Below are 26076 nucleotides of genomic sequence, written 5' to 3' on the forward strand. Positions count from 1 at the left end.
TGATCCCTGGCTCCAGACGGACAAAATGGCTATCTCCAAATCACGATCCGAGCAAAAAAAATTTGTTATGGGCAATTTTGTCCAAAACCTACTTTTGCGAACTAGTCCTAGGTTTTTGGCCCAATCCAGACCAGACCAGTCTAGCACAATTCTCTGGAGTCTCTAGATCAATAATTATTGAAAAAAAGTTGAACTTTTGCATTGGCCTGGCTGTAACAGGGTCATTTAGGGAAGGGGCGGGACAAAAAAAACACTCAAAAGCCTATACAACCTAAGGGAAAACCCCAAACTTCACAAAAATCGATGAGCAGGTGTGTCAGACCATGGTGAAGAAGCATGCCAAGTTTCGTGAAGATCGGACCATAGGTGGCGCTATAACTGTCCAAAACGTCTCTTCTTATTAGGGGTTCAAGCACGAAGTGCTGAAACCCTATTGTAATTGTGCTGATTTTTATTATTAGGGGTTCAAGCACGAAGTGCTGAAACCCTATTGTAATTGTGCTGATTTTTATTATTATTATTATTATTATTATTCTGCCGTAAAACGCATCGTGCAGCCCAAACCGTAAGGGCTAGAGCTTTGAAACTTTGCCATATGGTAGTACAAAAATCGAGGAGAGGTTATCAAATTATGACCCCGATTGGCCCATAGGTGGCGCTATAGCAACCAAAAGCGCGAAACTGCTCATAACTCCTAGACCGTAAGTCATAGACTCAAGTGTCTTATATCATTGGAAAGCTGGACGCCTGACGAACAAAACGTATATCTCCGATTTTATTTCCGCCATGATAGATTTTCCGCCATTTTGAATTTTGTCGAAAATCTACTTTTGCGAACTAGTCCCTGGTTTTTTGCCCGATCGGAACCAAACCAGTGCAGAATTGTTCTCTGGAGTCTGAATATCAATAATTATCAAAAAAAAGTTGAAATTTCGATTCACGGTCGCTAGGGGGTGCAAAATTAACGTTGTGGGAGGAGCCTATTTTACTAAAATGGCTATAACTCCAGAAGTAAAAGAGGTATTTTAACCAAACCTGGTACACATGTGTAAGACGTCAATATGAGGTCACGGTAAAAAAATCGCGGCGATTGGTCACATGGTGGCGCTATAACATGAAAAAAACATAAAACAGGCTATAACCACCTGACCGTTAGTCCGATTGACTTGAAAATTGGTATGCAGTGTCTTGGTCCAAGGTGCCATGTATGTCTATGAGGACATTGGTGTATCTCAAAAAACATGGCCGCCATCGGCCAATGAAGTTTGAGCACCTATTAGACAAGGTTAACGGAGGCCTATCGGAACGAAACTCGGTGGGCATGTTCGACTCATGGCCCTAGAGGTCTGTAAGAATTTTAAAAGAAATCGGCCACTAGTTGGCGCTAACGAGTTTTATGGCTCTGTAATCACGTGGTGTTACACTTATTGTCACAAAATGCATACCATTTGATAGATCTCCTCTTGTTGAACAACTTTGCCTCAAGAACCATTGCTGTCAATCAAACCGTTCATTAAATATTCGTAATTATGTTAAAAACCTACTTTTGCGAACTAGTCCTAGGTTTTTCGCCCGATCAGAACCAAACGAGTCTAGGACAATTCTATGGACTCTCAAGATCAATAATTATCAAAAAAAAGTTGAACTTTTGCATTTTTCGCATGGGTATATTGGGTCATAAAGAAAATGGGCGTGGCAAAATGCACTCAAAAGCCTATAAATCCTAAACAAAAACTCAGAACTTCACGAAAATTGGTGAGCTTATGTGCCATAACATCATTAACAAGCATGCAAAATTTCATGGAGATCGGACTATAGATGGTGCTATAACTGTTAAAAAGCTTTAAAAAACACATATTTCCTATGGTAAATTGCCTGTATTGGCTGTAAATGGACTTTTCCATCTATTATTTCAGTGGTTAAAAGCTTTCTAAATAAATCTTAATGTCTTAAATGCTTATGTGCCTAAAGGCCTTAAATGCTTGAACCCCGATAAATGCTGCTTGCAGCTTTAATTATTATTATTATTCTGCCGTAAAACGCATCGTGCAGCCCAAACCGTAAGGGCTAGAGCTTTGAAACTTTGCCATATGGTAGTACAAAAATCGAGGAGAGGTTATCAAATTATGACCCCGATTGGCCCATAGGTGGCGCTATAGCAACCAAAAGCGCGAAACTGCTCATAACTCCTAGACCGTAAGTCATAGACTCAAGTGTCTTATATCATTGGAAAGCTGGACGCCTGACGAACAAAACGTATATCTCCGATTTTATTTCCGCCATGATAGATTTTCCGCCATTTTGAATTTTGTTGAAAATCTACTTTTGCGAACTAGTCCCTGGTTTTTTGCCCGATCGGAACCAAACCAGTGCAGAATTGTTCTCTGGAGTCTGAATATCAATAATTATCAAAAAAAAGTTGAAATTTCGATTCACGGTCGCTAGGGGGTGCAAAATTAACGTTGTGGGAGGAGCCTATTTTACTAAAATGGCTATAACTCCAGAAGTAAAAGAGGTATTTTAACCAAACCTGGTACACATGTGTAAGACGTCAATATGAGGTCACGGTAAAAAAATCGCGGCGATTGGTCACATGGTGGCGCTATAACATGAAAAAAACATAAAACAGGCTATAACCACCTGACCGTTAGTCCGATTGACTTGAAAATTGGTATGCAGTGTCTTGGTCCAAGGTGCCATGTATGTCTATGAGGACATTGGTGTATCTCAAAAAACATGGCCGCCATCGGCCAATGAAGTTTGAGCACCTATTAGACAAGGTTAACGGAGGCCTATCGGAACGAAACTCGGTGGGCATGTTCGACTCATGGCCCTAGAGGTCTGTAAGAATTTTAAAAGAAATCGGCCACTAGTTGGCGCTAACGAGTTTTATGGCTCTGTAATCACGTGGTGTTACACTTATTGTCACAAAATGCATACCATTTGATAGATCTCCTCTTGTTGAACAACTTTGCCTCAAGAACCATTGCTGTCAATCAAACCGTTCATTAAATATTCGTAATTATGTTAAAAACCTACTTTTGCGAACTAGTCCTAGGTTTTTCGCCCGATCAGAACCAAACGAGTCTAGGACAATTCTATGGACTCTCAAGATCAATAATTATCAAAAAAAATTTGAACTTTTGCATTTTTCGCATGGGTATATTGGGTCATAAAGAAAATGGGCGTGGCAAAATGCACTCAAAAGCCTATAAATCCTAAACAAAAACTCAGAACTTCACGAAAATTGGTGAGCTTATGTGCCATAACATCATTAACAAGCATGCAAAATTTCATGGAGATCGGACTATAGATGGTGCTATAACTGTTAAAAAGCTTTAAAAAACACATATTTCCTATGGTAAATTGCCTGTATTGGCTGTAAATGGACTTTTCCATCTATTATTTCAGTGGTTAAAAGCTTTCTAAATAAATCTTAATGTCTTAAATGCTTATGTGCCTAAAGGCCTTAAATGCTTGAACCCCGATAAATGCTGCTTGCAGCTTTAATTATTAGGGGTTCAAGCACGAAGTGCTGAAACCCTATTGTAATTGTGCTGATTTTTATTATTATTATTATTATTATTATTCTGCCGTAAAACGCATCGTGCAGCCCAAACCGTAAGGGCTAGAGCTTTGAAACTTTGCCATATGGTAGTACAAAAATCGAGGAGAGGTTATCAAATTATGACCCCGATTGGCCCATAGGTGGCGCTATAGCAACCAAAAGCGCAAAACTACTCATAACTCCTAGACCGTAAGTCATAGACTCAAGTGTCTTATATCATTGGAAAGCTGGACGCCTGACGAACAAAACGTATATCTCCGATTTTATTTCCGCCATGATAGATTTTCCGCCATTTTGAATTTTGTCGAAAATCTACTTTTGCGAACTAGTCCCTGGTTTTTTGCCCGATCGGAACCAAACCAGTGCAGAATTGTTCTCTGGCGTCTGAATATCAATAATTATCAAAAAAAAGTTGAAATTTCGATTCACGGTCGCTAGGGGGTGCAAAATTAACGTTGTGGGAGGAGCCTATTTTACTAAAATGGCTATAACTCCAGAAGTAAAAGAGGTATTTTAACCAACCTTGGTACACATGTGTAAGAGGTCAATCTGAGGTCACGGTAAAAAAATCGCGGCGATTGGCCACATGGTGGCGCTATAACATGAAAAGAACATAAAACAGGCTATAACCACCTGACCGTTAGTCCGATTGACTTGAAAATTGGTATGCAGTGTCTTGGTCCAAGGTGCCATGTATGTCTATGAGGACATTGGCGTATCTCAAAAAACATGGCCGCCATCGGCCAATGAAATTTTAGCACCGATTAGACAAGGTTAACGGAGGCCGATCGGAACGAAACTCGATGGGCATGTTCGTCTTATGGCCCTAGAGGTCTGTAAGAATTTTGAAACAAATCGGCCACTAGTTGGCGCTAACGAGTTTTATGGCTCTGTAATCACGTGGTGTTACACTCATCCACACAATATGCATATCATTTGATAGATCTGCTCATGCTGAACAACTTTGCCTCAAGAACCATTGCTGTCAATCAAACCGTTCATTAAATATTCACGAATATGTCTAAAACCCTCTTTTGCGAACTAGTCCTAGGTTTTTCACCCGATCGGAACCAGACCAGTCTAGGACAATTCTCTGGACTCTCTAGATCAATAATTATCAAAAAAAAGTTGAACTTTTGCATTTGGATGGCTGTAATAGGGTCATTTATAAAATGGGCGTGGCAAAATACAGTCAAAAGCCTATAAATCATAAATGAAAATGCAGAACTTCACAAAAATTGGTCAGCGTATGTGACATAACATCTTTAACAAGCATGCAAAATTTTATGGAGATCGGACGATAGGTGGCGCTATAACTGTTAAAAAGCTTTAAAACCATATATTTCCTATGGTAAACTGCCTGTATTGGCTGTAAATGGTCTTTTCCATCTCTGATCATATAATTTTCATATCATAATGTTCAAAACTAGTGCAATACAATTATCTGGACTCACTAGATCAATAATTGTCAGAAAAAGTTGAACTACTTCATTTGGATAGCTATAATAGGTTCACTTCATAATGTAGCCTTTACCAAGTGTCCCCGAAAGCCTATATCTCTTTAATGAATTACTCAGACCTTCTTAAAAACAAGTCAGAACATGTGAAATATCACTCTAAACATGCATGAACATTTTCAGACAGATCGGACAAAATTTGCCTCTATAACAGTTAAAAAGGTGAAAATGATATGAATATAATGGCATGTTAAGCCAATAAGTGGTATTTTACTGCCCCCTGCTGTTTAAAATAGGAATTTTGTCATATTGTTCTATAATTTATATTTAGACTTTATAAAATCCCTATTTTAACATTTACAATTACATTTAGTCAAAATCTATCTGTTAAAGTATTAGTACTGACAGTTTGATCACATCATATAGTTCAAATGTCTGTATCTACAACATAATGTGTGTGTGTAGTCTTAGGTTTCTGAATAAATTCTGAATCGTCTGATTAATAGCTTACAAAGACTTTGTGAAATGTTTATTGACCATTCAAATATATTTTCATAATGACATATCCCAATAGCATTGAAAAAACAACAACAACAACATTTGTCTTTGTGTGTGTGTGTGTGTGTGTGTGTGTGTGTGTGTGTGTGTGTGTGTGTGTGTGTGTGTGTGTGTGTACGTGTGTGTGTGTGTGTAAGCATGCATTAAGTTAAAATGGTAAAACTGGTTTGCTTTTGTCACAGTTGTGTTCTGTCTGAGTATTGTTGTCTCTTATCACATGTCTTCCTTTGTTCTGTTTTCCCGCCACTCCTTGGTTTCCACGGTAACTGTCATTTAGTGCATCTGTCACACCTGTTTCCTCGTTAGTCTTGTCAGCTGTGTCTTGTTTCCCTGATCAGTTCTCCCATGTATTTAAGCCCTGAGTGTTGCCTTGTTCTTTGTCAGTTCTATGCTGTAATTAGAGTGTGTTGCTGCCTGTTCCGATATCCTGAGTTTAATTCCTATTAAACCTGCATCTTGTATGTTCATCCTTGTCTCCGCGTGCCTTCCTGCAACCATTCCGTGTTTAGCTTTAGTGGAGAAAACTGGTGAAAATAATGAAATTTAAAGTGAAACTGAGCCAATAAGTGGTCTTCTAGTGCCCTCTGCTGGCCATTCTACTTATTAATGAAGTCTTTTCACAGGTGATTTTGCGTCACTCTAGACACTTATAAAATCACTTATATAACAATAACTATTATAACAAAATCATATTTTGTCAGTGTTTATCACTTCATTTGCACTGTATGGTGCAAAATGTGGTGTATCAAGGTAAATCATGCTAGAATCCTGATAAATCATTCTAGAACGTGGTATATTATGGTAAATCATGCTAGAACAGGGTAAATAATGGTAAACCATGGTAAATCATGCTAGAATGTGGTATATCATGGTAAATCATGCTAGAACATGGTAAATCAAGGTAAACTAAGATAAATTCATGGTAAACTATGCTAGAACAGGGTAAATCATGGTAAACCATGGTAAATCATGGTAAACCATGGTAAATCATGATAAACTATGGTAAATCATGCTACAGTGTGGTATATCATGGTAAATCATGCTAGAATATGGTAAATCAAGGTAAACTAAGATAAATTCATGGTCAACTATGCTAGAACAGGGTAAACCATGGTAAATCATGGTAAATCATGCTAAAACATGGTATTTTCCATCTATGATGTCAGTGGTTACCTGCTTGCTAAATAAAACTTGATGTCTTTTGATGTTTTTGTGCTTAAAGGCCTTAAAGGCCTTAACTGCTTGAACCCCGATAAATGCTGCTTGCAGCTTTAATTATTATTATTATTCTGCCGTAAAACGCATCGTGCAGCCCAAACCGTAAGGGCTAGAGCTTTGAAACTTTGCCAGATGGTAGTACAAAAATCGAGGAGAGGTTATCAAATTATGACCTCGATTGGCCCATAGGTGGCGCTATAACAACCAAAAGCGCGAAAGTGGTCATAACTCCTGGACCGTATGTCGTAGACACAAGTGTCTTATATCATTGGAAAGCTGGTCGTCTGACGAACAAAACGTATATCTCCGATTTCATTTCCGTCATGATAGATTTTCCGCCATTTTGAATTTTGTCGAAAACCTACTTTTGCGAACTAGTCCCTGGTTTTTTGCTCGATCGGAACCAAACCAGTGCAGAATTGTTCTCTGGAGACTGAAGATCAATAATTATCGAAAAAAAGTTGAAATTTCGATTCAGGGTCGCTAGGGGGCGCAAAATTAACGTTGTGGGCGGAGCCTATTTTACTAAAATGGCTATAACTCCAGAAGTAAATGAGGTATTTTCAACAAACTTGGTACACATATGTAAGAGGTCAATCTGAGGACACGGTAAAAAAATCGCGGCGATTGGCCACATGGTGGCGCTATAACATGAAAAAAACATAAAACAGGCTATAACCACCTGACCGTTAGTCCGATTGACTTGAAAATTGGTATGCAGTGTCTTGGTCCAAGGTGCCATGTATGTCTATGAGGACATTGGTGTATCTCAAAAAACATGTCCGCCATTGGCCAATGAAGTTGAGCACCTATTAGACAAGGTTAACGGAGGCCGATCGGAACGAAACTCGGTGGGCATGTTCGACTCATGGCCCTAGAGGTCTGTAAGAATTTTGAAAGAAATCGGCCACTAGTTGGCGCTAACGAGTTTTATGGCTCTGTAATCACGTGGTGTTAGATATATTGTCACAAAATGCATATCATTTGATAGATCTGCTCATGCTGAACAACTTTGCCTCTAGAACCATTGCTGTCAATCAAACCGTTCATTAAATATTCATGAATATGTTAAAAACCTACTTTTGCGAACTAGTCCCTGGTTTTTTGCCCGATCGGAACCAGACCAGTCTAGGACAATTCTATGGACTCTCTAGATCAATAATTATCAAAAAAAAGTTGAACTTTTGTATTTGTATGGCTGTAATAGGGTCATTTATAAAATGGGTGTGGCAAAATACACTCAAAAGCCTATAAATCCTAAATGAAAACTCAGAACTTCACAAAAATTGGTGAGCATATGTGTCATAACATCACAAACAAGCTTGCAAAATTTTATGGAGATTGGACAATAGTTGGCGCTATAACTGTTAAAAAGCTTTAAAACCATATATTTCCTATGGTAAACTGCCTGTATTGGCTGTAAATGGTCTTTTCCATGTCTGATCATATAATTTTCATATCATAATGTTCAAAACTAGTGCAATACAATTCTCTGGACTCACTAGATCAATAATTGTCAGAAAAAGTTGAACTACTTCATTTGGATAGCTATAATAGGTTCACTTCAAAATCTGGCCTTTACCAAGTGTCCCCGAAAGCCTATATCTCTTTAATCAATGCTCAGACCTTCTTAAAAACAAGTCAGAACGTGTGAAATATCACCCTGAACAAGCATGAAAATTTTCAGACAGATCGGACAAAATTTGTCTCTATAACAGTTAAAAAGGTGAAAATGATATGATTTAATGGCATGTTAAGCCAATAAGTGGTATTTTACTGCCCCCTGCTGTTTAAAATAGTCATTTTCTCATATTGGTATTGGTATCAGCCATGGTAAATCATGATAAATGATGGTGTGTGTGTGTGTGTGTGTGTGTGTGTGTGTGTGTGTGTGTGTGTGTGTGTGTGTGTGGTACAAATATAACAAAGGTTTTATTTTCCAACATGAAAACAAACATAACAGAGTGCTAGTGCACAAACAATAACCGACAATGATAATGGATGAGAGGGGAACTTAAATACACAGATCAAGACAAGGACAACAGGTGACGGTTATGATGATGAGGAGCAGGTGATGATGAGGAGGGTGATGAGGAGCAGGTGCAGGTGATGACGACAGATGGTGAATGTGATGAAGACAGAAGGTGAATGTGATGAAGGTGAATGTGACACCAATATCACTGAAACATTTGTGTGTGTGTGTGTGTGTGTGTGTGTGTGTGTGTGTGTGTGTGTGTAGCATTATTGTGTGTAGCATATGTAGCAATTATGCATTATTGAGTTAACATGGAAACACTGGTTTGCTTTAGTGCAGAAAACTGGTCAAAATCATGAGGTTTAAAGTGAAAGTGAGCCAATAAGTGGTCTTCTACTGCCCTCTGCTGGCCATTCTACTTATTAATTAAATTTTTCCACATGTGCTTGCATTTATACTTGAATACACACTAAAAATCACTTATATAGCAATAACTATTATAACACAATCATATTTTGTCAGTGTTAATCACTTTATTTGCACTGACACTTCAAATAATTGCTAGTAATGTGGTAAATCATGGTAAATCATGGTTAACTATGCTCTCTGTGTGTGTGTGTGTGTGTGTGTGTGTGTGTGTGTGTGTGTGTGTGTGTGTGTGTGTGTGTGTGTGTAAGCATGCATTGAGTTAACATAGATAAACTGGTTTGCTTTAGTGCAGAAAACTGGTTTAAAGTGAAAGTGAGCCAATAAGTGGTCTTCTACTGCCCTCTGCTGGCCATTCTACTTATTAATGAAATATTTCAACATGTGCTTGCATTCATACTTGAATACACACAAAAAAAATCACTTATATAGCAATAACTATTATAACACAATCATATTTTGTCAGTGTTAATCACTTTATTTGCACTGACACTTCAAATAATTGCTAGTAATGTGATAAATCAGGCTAGAAACATGGTAAATCAAAGTAAATAATACTAGATTGTCGTTTATCTCCTGGTAAATAATACTAGAACGTGGTATATCATGGTAAATCACGGTTAACTATGCTGTGTGTGTATGTGTGTGTGTGTGTGTGTGTGTTTGTGTGTGTGTGTGTGTGTGTGTGTGTGTGTGTGTGTGTGTGTGTGTTTGTGTGTGTGTGTGTGTGTGTGTGTGTGTGTGTGTGTGTGTGTGTGTGTGTGTGTGTGTGTGTGTGTGTGTGTGTAAGCATGCATTGAGTTAACATGGAAAAACTGGTTTGCTTTAGTGCAGAAAACTGGTTTAAAGTGAAAGTGAGCCAATAAGTGGTCTTCTACTGCCCTCTGCTGGCCATTCTACTTAATAATGAAATATTTTACATGTGCTTTTGCATTCATACTTGGACACACACTAAAAATCACGTATATAACTAACTATTATAACACAATAATATTTTGTCAGTGTTCATCACCTCATTTGCACTGACACTTCACATATTTGCTAGTAATGTGGTTAATCATGCTAGAAACATTGTAAATCATAGTAAATAATACTGAAATGAGGTGTATCAAGGTAAATCATGCTAGAATCCTAATAAATCATTCTGGAACATGGTATATGATAGTAAATCATGCTAGAATCATATTAAATAATTCTAGAATGTGGCAAATCGTTGTGGGAGGAGCCTATTTTACTCAAATGGCTATAACTCAAGAAGTAAATGAGATATCTTCACCAAACTCAGTACACATGTGTATGGGTTCAATTTGAGGTCACAGTAAACAATTCTATGGAGATCGGAGCATAGGTGGCGCTATAACTGTTAAAAAGCTTTAAAACCATATATATCCCATGGCAAATTGCCTGTATTGGCTGTAAATGGTCTTTTCCATCTATTATGTCAGTGGTTACATGCTTGCTAAATAAATCTTAATAACTTTTGATGCTTTTGTGCTTAAATGCCTTAAAGGCCTTAACTGCTTGAACCCCGATAAATGCTGCTTGCAGCTTTAATTAGGGGTTCAAGCACGAAGTGCTGAAACCCTATTGTAATTGTGCTGATTTTTATTATTAGGGGTTCAAGCATGTAATGCTGAAACCCTATTGTAATTGTAAGGATTCGTAAAACGCATCGTGCAGGCCAAACCGTAAGGCCTAGAGACGTGAAACCTGGCCAGATGGTAGGCCTCAATTTGGGGACAACCTATAAGAGTATGACCCCGAATGGCCCATAGGTGGCGCTACAGCAACCAAAAGTTCAAAATCGCTCATATCTCTTAGACCGTTTGTCCCAGGATCAAGTGTCTTATATCGTTGGAATCCTTGGCTCAAGGCGGACAAAATGGCTATCTCCGATTTGGATGTAGGCAGGGAAAATTTTCTGCTATGTTGACTTTTGTCCATAACCTACTTTTGCGAACTAGTCCCTGGTTTTTCGCCCGATCGGAACCAAACCAGTCTAGGACAATTCTCTGGACTCTCTAGATCAATAATTATCAAAAAAAAGTTGAACTTTGGCATTTGCGTGGCTGTAACAGGGTCATTTAGAAAAGGGGCGTGGCAAAATACGCTCAAAAGCCTATAAATCCCAAAGGAAAACTCAGAACTTCACCAAAATTGATGAGCATATGTGTCAGAACATGGTGAGGAAGCATGCAGAGTTTCATGGAGATCGGACCATAGGTGGCGCTATAACAGGCAAAAAGCCTTCATTCTTATTAGGGGTTCAAGCATGAAATGCTGAAACCCTATTGTAATTGTAAGGATTCGTAAAACGCATCGCGCAGGACAAACCGTAAGGCCTAGAGACTTGAAACCTGGCCAGATGGTAGGCCTCAATTTGGGGACAACCTATCAGAGTATGACCCCGATTGGCCCATAGGTGGCGCTACAGCAACCAAAAGTCCAAATCGCTCATATCTCTTAGACCGTTTGTCCCAGGATCAAGTGTCTTATATCGTTGGAATCCTTGGCTCAAGGCGGACAAAATGGCTATCTCCGATTTGGATGTAGGCAGGGAAAATTTCTGCTATGTTGACTTTTGTCCATAACCTACTTTTGCGAACTAGTCCCTGGTTTTTCGCCCGATCGGAACCAAACCAGTCTAGGACAATTCTCTGGACTCTCTAGATCAATAATTATCAAAAAAAAGTTGAACTTTGGCATTTGCGTGGCTGTAACAGGGTCATTTAGAAAAGGGGCGTGGCAAAATACGCTCAAAAGCCTATAAATCCCAAAGGAAAACTCAGAACTTCACCAAAATTGATGAGCATATGTGTCAGAACATGGTGAGGAAGCATGCAGAGTTTCATGGAGATCGGACCATAGGTGGCGCTATAACTGGCAAAAAGCCTTCATTCTTATTAGGGGTTCAAGCATGAAATGCTGAAACCCTATTGTAATTGTAAGGATTCGTAAAACGCATCGCGCAGGACAAACCGTAAGGCCTAGAGACTTGAAACCTGGCCAGATGGTAGGCCTCAATTTGGGGACAACCTATCAGAGTATGACCCCGATTGGCCCATAGGTGGCGCTACAGCGACCAAAAGTACAAAATCGCCCATAACTCTTAGACCGTTTGTCCCAGGATCAAGTGTCTTATATCGTTGGAATCCTTGGCTCAAGGCGGACAAAATGGCTATCTCCGATTTTGATTTAGGCAGGGAAAAATTTCTGCTATATCGAATTTTGTCCGAAACCTACTTTTGCGAACTAGTCCTAGGTTTTTCGCCAGATCGGAACCAAACCAGTCTAGGACATTTCTCTGGACTCTCTAGATCAATAATTATCGAAAAAAAGTTGAACTTTTGCATTTGGGTGGCTGTAACAGGGTCATTTAGAAAAGGGGCGTGGCAAAATACACTAAAAATCCTATAAATCCCAAATGAAAACTCAGGACTTCACCAAAATTGATGAGCATATGTGTCAGAACATGGTGAGGAAGCATGCAGAGTTTCATGGAGATCGGACCATAGGTGGCGCTATAACTGGCAAAAAGCCTTCATTCTTATTAGGGGTTCAAGCATGAAATGCTGAAACCCTATTGTAATTGTAAGGATTCGTAAAACGCATCGTGCAGGCCAAACCGTAAGGCCTAGAGACGTGAAACCTGGCCAGATGGTAGGCCTCAATTTGGGGACAACCTATCAGAGTATGACCCCGAATGGCCCATAGGTGGCGCTACAGCGACCAAAAGTACAAAATCGCCCATAACTCTTAGACCGTTTGTCCCAGGATCAAGTGTCTTATATCGTTGGAATCCTTGGCTCAAGGCGGACAAAATGGCTATCTCCGATTTTGATTTAGGCAGGGAAAAATTTCTGGTATATCGAATTTTGTCCGAAACCTACTTTTGCGAACTAGTCCTAGGTTTTTCGCCAGATCGGAACCAAACCAGTCTAGGACAATTCTCTGGACTCTCTAGATCAATAATTATCAAAAAAAAGTTGAACTTTGGCATTTGCGTGGCTGTAACAGGGTCATTTAGAAAAGGGGCGTGGCAAAATACGCTCAAAAGCCTATAAATCCCAAAGGAAAACTCAGAACTTCACCAAAATTGATGAGCATATGTGTCAGAACATGGTGAGGAAGCATGCAGAGTTTCATGGAGATCGGACCATAGGTGGCGCTATAACTGGCAAAAAGCCTTCATTCTTATTAGGGGTTCAAGCATGAAATGCTGAAACCCTATTGTAATTGTAAGGATTCGTAAAACGCATCGTGCAGGCCAAACCGTAAGGCCTAGAGACGTGAAACCTGGCCAGATGGTAGGCCTCAATTTGGGGACAACCTATCAGAGTATGACCCCGAATGGCCCATAGGTGGCGCTACAGCGACCAAAAGTACAAAATCGTCCATAACTCTTAGACCGTTTGTCCCAGGATCAAGTGTCTTATATCGTTGGAATCCTTGGCTCAAGGCGGACAAAATGGCTATCTCCGATTTTGATTTAGGCAGGGAAAAATTTCTGCTATATCGAATTTTGTCCGAAACCTACTTTTGCGAACTAGTCCTAGGTTTTTCGCCAGATCGGAACCAAACCAGTCTAGGACATTTCTCTGGACTCTCTAGATCAATAATTATCGAAAAAAAGTTGAACTTTTGCATTTGGGTGGCTGTAACAGGGTCATTTAGAAAAGGGGCGTGGCAAAATACACTAAAAATCCTATAAATCCCAAATGAAAACTCAGGACTTCACCAAAATTGATGAGCATATGTGTCAGAACATGGTGAGGAAGCATGCAGAGTTTCATGGAGATCGGACCATAGGTGGCGCTATAACTGGCAAAAAGCCTTCATTCTTATTAGGGGTTCAAGCATGAAATGCTGAAACCCTATTGTAATTGTAAGGATTCGTAAAACGCATCGTGCAGGCCAAACCGTAAGGCCTAGAGACGTGAAACCTGGCCAGATGGTAGGCCTCAATTTGGGGACAACCTATCAGAGTATGACCCCGAATGGCCCATAGGTGGCGCTACAGCGACCAAAAGTACAAAATCGCCCATAACTCTTAGACCGTTTGTCCCAGGATCAAGTGTCTTATATCGTTGGAATCCTTGGCTCAAGGCGGACAAAATGGCTATCTCCGATTTTGATTTAGGCAGGGAAAAATTTCTGCTATATCGAATTTTGTCCGAAACCTACTTTTGCGAACTAGTCCTAGGTTTTTCGCCAGATCGGAACCAAACCAGTCTAGGACATTTCTCTGGACTCTCTAGATCAATAATTATCGAAAAAAAGTTGAACTTTGGCATTTGCGTGGCTGTAACAGGGTCATTTAGAAAAGGGGCGTGGCAAAATACACTAAAAATCCTATAAATCCCAAATGAAAACTCAGGACTTCACCAAAATTGATGAGCATATGTGTCAGAACATGGTGAGGAAGCATGCAGAGTTTCATGGAGATCGGACCATAGGTGGCGCTATAACTGGCAAAAAGCCTTCATTCTTATTAGGGGTTCAAGCATGAAATGCTGAAACCCTATTGTAATTGTAAGGATTCGTAAAACGCATCGTGCAGGCCAAACCGTAAGGCCTAGAGACGTGAAACCTGGCCAGATGGTAGGCCTCAATTTGGGGACAACCTATCAGAGTATGACCCCGAATGGCCCATAGGTGGCGCTACAGCGACCAAAAGTACAAAATCGCCCATAACTCTTAGACCGTTTGTCCCAGGATCAAGTGTCTTATATCGTTGGAATCCTTGGCTCAAGGCGGACAAAATGGCTATCTCCGATTTTGATTTAGGCAGGGAAAAATTTCTGCTATATCGAATTTTGTCCGAAACCTACTTTTGCGAACTAGTCCTAGGTTTTTCGCCAGATCGGAACCAAACCAGTCTAGGACATTTCTCTGGACTCTCTAGATCAATAATTATCGAAAAAAAGTTGAACTTTTGCATTTGGGTGGCTGTAACAGGGTCATTTAGAAAAGGGGCGTGGCAAAATACACTAAAAATCCTATAAATCCCAAATGAAAACTCAGGACTTCACCAAAATTGATGAGCATATGTGTCAGAACATGGTGAGGAAGCATGCAGAGTTTCATGGAGATCGGACCATAGGTGGCGCTATAACTGGCAAAAAGCCTTCATTCTTATTAGGGGTTCAAGCATGAAATGCTGAAACCCTATTGTAATTGTAAGGATTCGTAAAACGCATCGTGCAGGCCAAACCGTAAGGCCTAGAGACGTGAAACCTGGCCAGATGGTAGGCCTCAATTTGGGGACAACCTATCAGAGTATGACCCCGAATGGCCCATAGGTGGCGCTACAGCGACCAAAAGTACAAAATCGCCCATAACTCTTAGACCGTTTGTCCCAGGATCAAGTGTCTTATATCGTTGGAATCCTTGGCTCAAGGCGGACAAAAATGGCTATCTCCGATTTTGATTTAGGCAGGGAAAAATTTCTGCTATATCGAATTTTGTCCGAAACCTACTTTTGCGAACTAGTCCTAGGTTTTTCGCCAGATCGGAACCAAACCAGTCTAGGACATTTCTCTGGACTCTCTAGATCAATAATTATCGAAAAAAAGTTGAACTTTTGCATTTGGGTGGCTGTAACAGGGTCATTTAGAAAAGGGGCGTGGCAAAATACACTAAAAATCCTATAAATCCCAAATGAAAACTCAGGACTTCACCAAAATTGATGAGCATATGTGTCAGAACATGGTGAGGAAGCATGCAGAGTTTCATGGAGATCGGACCATAGGTGGCGCTATAACTGGCAAAAAGCCTTCATTCTTATTAGGGGTTCAAGCATGAAATGCTGAAACCCTATTGTAATTGTAAGGATTCGTAAAACGCATCGTGCAGGCCAAACCGTAAGGCCTAGAGACGTGAAACCTGGCCAGATGGTAGGCCTCAATTTGGGGACAACCTATCAGAGTATGACCCCGAATGGCCCATAGGTGGCGCTACAGCGACCAAAAGTACAAAATCGCCCATAACTCTTAGACCGTTTGTCCCAGGATCAAGTGTCTTATATCGTTGGAATCCTTGGCTCAAGGCGGACAAAATAGCTATCTCCGATTTTGATTTAGGCAGGGAAAAATTTCTGCTATATCGAATTTTGTCCGAAACCTACTTTTGCGAACTAGTCCTAGGTTTTTCGCCAGATCGGAACCAAACCAGTCTAGGACATTTCTCTGGACTCTCTAGATCAATAATTATCGAAAAAAAGTTGAACTTTTGCATTTGGGTGGCTGTAACAGGGTCATTTAGAAAAGGGGCGTGGCAAAATACACTAAAAATCCTATAAATCCCAAATGAAAACTCAGGACTTCACCAAAATTGATGAGCATATGTGTCAGAACATGGTGAGGAAGCATGCAGAGTTTCATGGAGATCGGACCATAGGTGGCGCTATAACTGGCAAAAAGCCTTCATTCTTATTAGGGGTTCAAGCATGAAATGCTGAAACCCTATTGTAATTGTAAGGATTCGTAAAACGCATCGTGCAGGCCAAACCGTAAGGCCTAGAGACGTGAAACCTGGCCAGATGGTAGGCCTCAATTTGGGGACAACCTATCAGAGTATGACCCCGAATGGCCCATAGGTGGCGCTACAGCGACCAAAAGTACAAAATCGCCCATAACTCTTAGACCGTTTGTCCCAGGATCAAGTGTCTTATATCGTTGGAATCCTTGGCTCAAGGCGGACAAAATGGCTATCTCCGATTTTGATTTAGGCAGGGAAAAATTTCTGCTATATCGAATTTTGTCCGAAACCTACTTTTGCGAACTAGTCCTAGGTTTTTCGCCAGATCGGAACCAAACCAGTCTAGGACATTTCTCTGGACTCTCTAGATCAATAATTGTCGAAAAAAAGTTGAACTTTTGCATTTGGGTGGCTGTAACAGGGTCATTTAGAAAAGGGGCGTGGCAAAATACACTAAAAATCCTATAAATCCCAAATGAAAACTCGGGACTTCACCAAAATTGATGAGCATATGTGTCAGAACATGGTGAGGAAGCATGCAGAGTTTCATGGAGATCGGACCATAGGTGGCGCTATAACTGGCAAAAAGCCTTCATTCTTATTAGGGGTTCAAGCATGAAATGCTGAAACCCTATTGTAATTGTAAGGATTCGTAAAACGCATCGTGCAGGCCAAACCGTAAGGCCTAGAGACGTGAAACCTGGCCAGATGGTAGGCCTCAATTTGGGGACAACCTATCAGAGTATGACCCCGAATGGCCCATAGGTGGCGCTACAGCGACCAAAAGTACAAAATCGCCCATAACTCTTAGACCGTTTGTCCCAGGATCAAGTGTCTTATATCGTTGGAATCCTTGGCTCAAGGCGGACAAAATGGCTATCTCCGATTTTGATTTAGGCAGGGAAAAATTTCTGCTATATCGAATTTTGTCCGAAACCTACTTTTGCAAACTAGTCCTAGGTTTTTCGCCAGATCGGAACCAAACCAGTCTAGGACATTTCTCTGGACTCTCTAGATCAATAATTATCGAAAAAAAGTTTAACTTTTGCATTTGGGTGGCTGTAACAGGGTCATTTAGAAAAGGGGCGTGGCAAAATACACTAAAAATCCTATAAATCCCAAATGAAAACTCAGGACTTCACCAAAATTGATGAGCATATGTGTCAGAACATGGTGAGGAAGCATGCAGAGTTTCATGGAGATCGGACCATAGGTGGCGCTATAACTGGCAAAAAGCCTTCATTCTTATTAGGGGTTCAAGCATGAAATGCTGAAACCCTATTGTAATTGTAAGGATTCGTAAAACGCATCGTGCAGGCCAAACCGTAAGGCCTAGAGACGTGAAACCTGGCCAGATGGTAGGCCTCAATTTGGGGACAACCTATCAGAGTATGACCCCGAATGGCCCATAGGTGGCGCTACAGCGACCAAAAGTACAAAATCGCCCATAACTCTTAGACCGTTTGTCCCAGGATCAAGTGTCTTATATCGTTGGAATCCTTGGCTCAAGGCGGACAAAATGGCTATCTCCGATTTTGATTTAGGCAGGGAAAAATTTCTGCTATATCGAATTTTGTCCGAAACCTACTTTTGCGAACTAGTCCTAGGTTTTTCGCCAGATCGGAACCAAACCAGTCTAGGACATTTCTCTGGACTCTCTAGATCAATAATTATCGAAAAAAAGTTGAACTTTTGCATTTGGGTGGCTGTAACAGGGTCATTTAGAAAAGGGGCGTGGCAAAATACACTAAAAATCCTATAAATCCCAAATGAAAACTCAGGACTTCACCAAAATTGATGAGCATATGTGTCAGAACATGGTGAGGAAGCATGCAGAGTTTCATGGAGATCGGACCATAGGTGGCGCTATAACTGGCAAAAAGCCTTCATTCTTATTAGGGGTTCAAGCATGAAATGCTGAAACCCTATTGTAATTGTAAGGATTCGTAAAACGCATCGTGCAGGCCAAACCGTAAGGCCTAGAGACGTGAAACCTGGCCAGATGGTAGGCCTCAATTTGGGGACAACCTATCAGAGTATGACCCCGAATGGCCCATAGGTGGCGCTACAGCGACCAAAAGTACAAAATCGCCCATAACTCTTAGACCGTTTGTCCCAGGATCAAGTGTCTTATATCGTTGGAATCCTTGGCTCAAGGCGGACAAAATAGCTATCTCCGATTTTGATTTAGGCAGGGAAAAATTTCTGCTATATCGAATTTTGTTCGAAACCTACTTTTGCGAACTAGTCCTAGGTTTTTCGCCAGATCGGAACCAAACCAGTCTAGGACATTTCTCTGGACTCTCTAGATCAATAATTATCGAAAAAAAGTTGAACTTTTGCATTTGGGTGGCTGTAACAGGGTCATTTAGAAAAGGGGCGTGGCAAAATACACTAAAAATCCTATAAATCCCAAATGAAAACTCAGGACTTCACCAAAATTGATGAGCATATGTGTCAGAACATGGTGAGGAAGCATGCAGAGTTTCATGGAGATCGGACCATAGGTGGCGCTATAACTGGCAAAAAGCCTTCATTCTTATTAGGGGTTCAAGCATGAAATGCTGAAACCCTATTGTAATTGTAAGGATTCGTAAAACGCATCGTGCAGGCCAAACCGTAAGGCCTAGAGACGTGAAACCTGGCCAGATGGTAGGCCTCAATTTGGGGACAACCTATCAGAGTATGACCCCGAATGGCCCATAGGTGGCGCTACAGCGACCAAAAGTACAAAATCGCCCATAACTCTTAGACCGTTTGTCCCAGGATCAAGTGTCTTATATCGTTGGAATCCTTGGCTCAAGGCGGACAAAATGGCTATCTCCGATTTTGATTTAGGCAGGGAAAAATTTCTGCTATATCGAATTTTGTCCGAAACCTACTTTTGCGAACTAGTCCTAGGTTTTTCGCCAGATCGGAACCAAACCAGTCTAGGACATTTCTCTGGACTCTCTAGATCAATAATTATCGAAAAAAAGTTTAACTTTTGCATTTGGGTGGCTGTAACAGGGTCATTTAGAAAAGGGGCGTGGCAAAATACACTAAAAATCCTATAAATCCCAAATGAAAACTCAGGACTTCACCAAAATTGATGAGCATATGTGTCAGAACATGGTGAGGAAGCATGCAGAGTTTCATGGAGATCGGACCATAGGTGGCGCTATAACTGGCAAAAAGCCTTCATTCTTATTAGGGGTTCAAGCATGAAATGCTGAAACCCTATTGTAATTGTAAGGATTCGTAAAACGCATCGTGCAGGCCAAACCGTAAGGCCTAGAGACGTGAAACCTGGCCAGATGGTAGGCCTCAATTTGGGGACAACCTATCAGAGTATGACCCCGAATGGCCCATAGGTGGCGCTACAGCGACCAAAAGTACAAAATCGCCCATAACTCTTAGACCGTTTGTCCCAGGATCAAGTGTCTTATATCGTTGGAATCCTTGGCTCAAGGCGGACAAAATGGCTATCTCCGATTTTGATTTAGGCAGGGAAAAATTTCTGCTATATCGAATTTTGTCCGAAACCTACTTTTGCGAACTAGTCCTAGGTTTTTCGCCAGATCGGAACCAAACCAGTCTAGGACATTTCTCTGGACTCTCTAGATCAATAATTATCGAAAAAAAGTTGAACTTTTGCATTTGGGTGGCTGTAACAGGGTCATTTAGAAAAGGGGCGTGGCAAAATACACTAAAAATCCTATAAATCCCAAATGAAAACTCAGGACTTCACCAAAATTGATGAGCATATGTGTCAGAACATGGTGAGGAAGCATGCAGAGTTTCATGGAGATCGGACCATAGGTGGCGCTATAACTGGCAAAAAGCCTTCATTCTTATTAGGGGTTCAAGCATGAAATGCTGAAACCCTATTGTAATTGTAAGGATTCGTAAAACGCATCGTGCAGGCCAAACCGTAAGGCCTAGAGACGTGAAACCTGGCCAGATGGTAGGCCTCAATTTGGGGACAACCTATCAGAGTATGACCCCGAATGGCCCATAGGTGGCGCTACAGCGACCAAAAGTACAAAATCGCCCATAACTCTTAGACCGTTTGTCCCAGGATCAAGTGTCTTATATCGTTGGAATCCTTGGCTCAAGGCGGACAAAATAGCTATCTCCGATTTTGATTTAGGCAGGGAAAAATTTCTGCTATATCGAATTTTGTTCGAAACCTACTTTTGCGAACTAGTCCTAGGTTTTTCGCCAGATCGGAACCAAACCAGTCTAGGACATTTCTCTGGACTCTCTAGATCAATAATTATCGAAAAAAAGTTGAACTTTTGCATTTGGGTGGCTGTAACAGGGTCATTTAGAAAAGGGGCGTGGCAAAATACACTAAAAATCCTATAAATCCCAAATGAAAACTCAGGACTTCACCAAAATTGATGAGCATATGTGTCAGAACATGGTGAGGAAGCATGCAGAGTTTCATGGAGATCGGACCATAGGTGGCGCTATAACTGGCAAAAAGCCTTCATTCTTATTAGGGGTTCAAGCATGAAATGCTGAAACCCTATTGTAATTGTAAGGATTCGTAAAACGCATCGTGCAGGCCAAACCGTAAGGCCTAGAGACGTGAAACCTGGCCAGATGGTAGGCCTCAATTTGGGGACAACCTATCAGAGTATGACCCCGAATGGCCCATAGGTGGCGCTACAGCGACCAAAAGTACAAAATCGCCCATAACTCTTAGACCGTTTGTCCCAGGATCAAGTGTCTTATATCGTTGGAATTCTTGGCTCAAGGCGGACAAAATGGCTATCTCCGATTTGCTCGCCCTTTGGCGCCAATTTCGAGTAAATTGCATTTTTTTGAAATACCTATTTTTGCGAAGTTCTCCTTGGTTTTTTGCCCAATTGGAACCAAACCACTGCAAGAATATTCTCTGGAGTCTGACAATCAATAATCATCCAAAAAATTCAAAATTTCAATTAACGGTCGATAAGGGGGACCAAAATCTTTGATGGCACAAGGGCCACTTTTACTAAAATGGTTATAAATTGTGAACAGAAAGAGATATTTTCGCAAAACTTGGGACACATGTTCATGAGCTCATTCTGAGGTCACGTGAAAAAAAATCATGACAATTGGCCACTTGGTGGTGCTATAAAATGGTTATAACTTGTGAACGGAATGAGATATTTTCACTAAACTTGGGACACATGTTCATAAGCTCAATTTGAGTTGACATGAAAAAAATCATGACAATTGGCCACTTGGTGGCACTATAACAGTGAAAAAAATCATGAAAATAGCTATAAGCGCACCCAACCGTTAGTCTACTGAAAATTGGCACGCAGTGTCTTTATCCAGGGTGCCATGATAGTCTATGAGAACATTGGTGTATCTAAAAAAAACTCAGTATACGTCATTGGCACAAAGCCTTGAAGGAGCCTTAAAAGTTTCAAGGAAGCCCGTGTTTTTTTCACAGGAATGACCTCCTAAGAATCCTTGCCGAGTCCAACAATACCAAACATGCCAGGTTTCGCCTTATGGTTTTTGTAAGTGTCATTTAGAGCTTTAAAAAATTGTGTTTATCTTCAAAGCCGTTAGTCTGATCTAGACAACAACAAAAAAACAAAGGAAATTTGAAAACATAGGTAAATAGCTAAACAATAACGCCAAAATGTTAAAATTATGATAGGAACTGACATAAATAAATTAAATCCAATCAATTTCACCCATGGATCATTTTGATGCTCTCACATGTTTGAAACGAACAATGATGGATTGTGATGAAATTTGTTTTGAATTGGGACTGGTGAATCCCCGTCCATACTGTCAATGACCGGTCGCAAAGACCCGCCCACTTTAGTTACTGTTGCTATGTCTGACAAGCGACGCCACTCTCACACCACACCAAGTTCTCACGCAGTGAAAAATACATTGCGGATCAGAAAAAAGACTGCGCGGTGACAGACAAGTACTTTTGATATGAAACAAAGTCTCACCTTTCAAATGTAGTAATTTTTTAGAGACATTTAAACAATAAATACCGTTTTGTGACTCTTTAATGTGTCTGACAGATCGCTGTAGACTCGAGGCTCAGTTAAAGCTCCTTGTGAACCGATCATCTCTTCCTTCTAGTTAATTTAAAGCATTAAAATAAACATGAATGAACATAAAAGGAATGTTGTTTTAAAGTGCTAAGACGTCAGTACACTTTGTTTTTCAAATTTAAATCCTCCTATGTTAATCTACTAACTGTCCTGACTGCTTTGTTGGACAAAATGGCGGATTATGATTAGTCAGATCGCCTGTCAATCAAACTCCCTGCGAAGGGTCAATTGAGAATGCCTGTGCGCACAATCCTGATCTAATCGACAACTTTGCAGTTGCACATAGGAAAGCCCGGAAAATCCCGCTATAATGTAAAAGAGCATCTTTTTCATGTATTTGGACTTAGGCCTAACAATGTTTTATAGTGCGCTGTCCCTATTGTTTTTTTGTTGTTTTTTTTGTTTTGTTTTTGGTGAGCGTAGGCTACTCCTGATTTTGTTAGTCATCTCATCTCTTATATGCTGTGTATGATCATATCCTGCCCTATTCATGGTAGCCTGCTCGCAAACATTGCGTCATCAATGTCATCAATTGCGTCATCAAGGGGCCCGCCTTGATAATCCTACTAAAGGGCCCGGTGGTGGTTCGTTACGCCACTGAATATAATTGTCTAAACTCCTTATCAAAATTAAATATTTACAACAAATCTGACACATATATATGGGCAAACTTTGAGTACTACTAATAAAAGTGGTGGAGATCAAGCAAGACTATAAGAAGACTAGGAAAAAGGTGCTATAACTGTAAAAACGCTTTAAAACCATATATTTCCTATGTTAAACTGCCTGTATTGGCTGTAAATTTACTTTTTCATCTATGATGGCAGTTGTTAAATGCTTGCTAAATAAAACTTAATGTCTTTTGATGCTTGTGTGCTTAAAGGCCTTAAAGGCCTTAACTGCTTGAACCCCGATAAATGCTGCTTGCAGCTTTAATTAGGGGTTCAAGCATGAAATGCTGAAACCCTATTGTAATTGTAAGGATTCGTAAAACGCATCGCGCAGGACAAACCGTAAGGCCTAGAGACTTGAAACCTGGCCAGATGGTAGGCCTCAATTTGGGGACAACCTATCAGAGTATGACCCCGATTGGCCCATAGGTGGCGCTACAGCAACCAAAAGTTCAAAATCGCTCATATCTCTTAGACCGTTTGTCCCAGGATCAAGTGTCTTATATCGTTGGAATCCTTGGCTCAAGGCGGACAAAATGGCTATCTCCGATTTGGATGTAGGCAGGGAAAATTTTCTGCTATGTTGACTTTTGTCCATAACCTACTTTTGCGAACTAGTCCCTGGTTTTTCGCCCGATCGGAACCAAACCAGTCTAGGACAATTCTCTGGACTCTCTAGATCAATAATTATCAAAAAAAAGTTGAACTTTGGCATTTGCGTGGCTGTAACAGGGTCATTTAGAAAAGGGGCGTGGCAAAATACGCTCAAAAGCCTATAAATCCCAAAGGAAAACTCAGAACTTCACCAAAATTGATGAGCATATGTGTCAGAACATGGTGAGGAAGCATGCAGAGTTTCATGGAGATCGGACCATAGGTGGCGCTATAACTGGCAAAAAGCCTTCATTCTTATTAGGGGTTCAAGCATGAAATGCTGAAACCCTATTGTAATTGTAAGGATTCGTAAAACGCATCGCGCAGGACAAACCGTAAGGCCTAGAGACTTGAAACCTGGCCAGATGGTAGGCCTCAATTTGGGGACAACCTATCAGAGTATGACCCCGATTGGCCCATAGGTGGCGCTACAGCAACCAAAAGTTCAAAATCGCTCATATCTCTTAGACCGTTTGTCCCAGGATCAAGTGTCTTATATCGTTGGAATCCTTGGCTCAAGGCGGACAAAATGGCTATCTCCGATTTGGATGTAGGCAGGGAAAATTTTCTGCTATGTTGACTTTTGTCCATAACCTACTTTTGCGAACTAGTCCCTGGTTTTTCGCCCGATCGGAACCAAACCAGTCTAGGACAATTCTCTGGACTCTCTAGATCAATAATTATCAAAAAAAAGTTGAACTTTGGCATTTGCGTGGCTGTAACAGGGTCATTTAGAAAAGGGGCGTGGCAAAATACGCTCAAAAGCCTATAAATCCCAAAGGAAAACTCAGAACTTCACCAAAATTGATGAGCATATGTGTCAGAACATGGTGAGGAAGCATGCAGAGTTTCATGGAGATCGGACCATAGGTGGCGCTATAACTGGCAAAAAGCCTTCATTCTTATTAGGGGTTCAAGCATGAAATGCTGAAACCCTATTGTAATTGTAAGGATTCGTAAAACGCATCGCGCAGGACAAACCGTAAGGCCTAGAGACTTGAAACCTGGCCAGATGGTAGGCCTCAATTTGGGGACAACCTATCAGAGTATGACCCCGATTGGCCCATAGGTGGCGCTACAGCAACCAAAAGTTCAAAATCGCTCATATCTCTTAGACCGTTTGTCCCAGGATCAAGTGTCTTATATCGTTGGAATCCTTGGCTCAAGGCGGACAAAATGGCTATCTCCGATTTGGATGTAGGCAGGGAAAATTTTCTGCTATGTTGACTTTTGTCCATAACCTACTTTTGCGAACTAGTCCCTGGTTTTTCGCCCGATCGGAACCAAACCAGTCTAGGACAATTCTCTGGACTCTCTAGATCAATAATTATCAAAAAAAAGTTGAACTTTGGCATTTGCGTGGCTGTAACAGGGTCATTTAGAAAAGGGGCGTGGCAAAATACGCTCAAAAGCCTATAAATCCCAAAGGAAAACTCAGAACTTCACCAAAATTGATGAGCATATGTGTCAGAACATGGTGAGGAAGCATGCAGAGTTTCATGGAGATCGGACCATAGGTGGCGCTATAACTGGCAAAAAGCCTTCATTCTTATTAGGGGTTCAAGCATGAAATGCTGAAACCCTATTGTAATTGTAAGGATTCGTAAAACGCATCGCGCAGGACAAACCGTAAGGCCTAGAGACTTGAAACCTGGCCAGATGGTAGGCCTCAATTTGGGGACAACCTATCAGAGTATGACCCCGATTGGCCCATAGGTGGCGCTACAGCAACCAAAAGTTCAAAATCGCTCATATCTCTTAGACCGTTTGTCCCAGGATCAAGTGTCTTATATCGTTGGAATCCTTGGCTCAAGGCGGACAAAATGGCTATCTCCGATTTGGATGTAGGCAGGGAAAATTTTCTGCTATGTTGACTTTTGTCCATAACCTACTTTTGCGAACTAGTCCCTGGTTTTTCGCCCGATCGGAACCAAACCAGTCTAGGACAATTCTCTGGACTCTCTAGATCAATAATTATCAAAAAAAAGTTGAACTTTGGCATTTGCGTGGC

This window comes from Scardinius erythrophthalmus (genome assembly GCF_964197995.2).
Source record: "Scardinius erythrophthalmus genome assembly, chromosome: 18".
NCBI lineage: Eukaryota > Metazoa > Chordata > Actinopteri > Cypriniformes > Leuciscidae > Scardinius > Scardinius erythrophthalmus.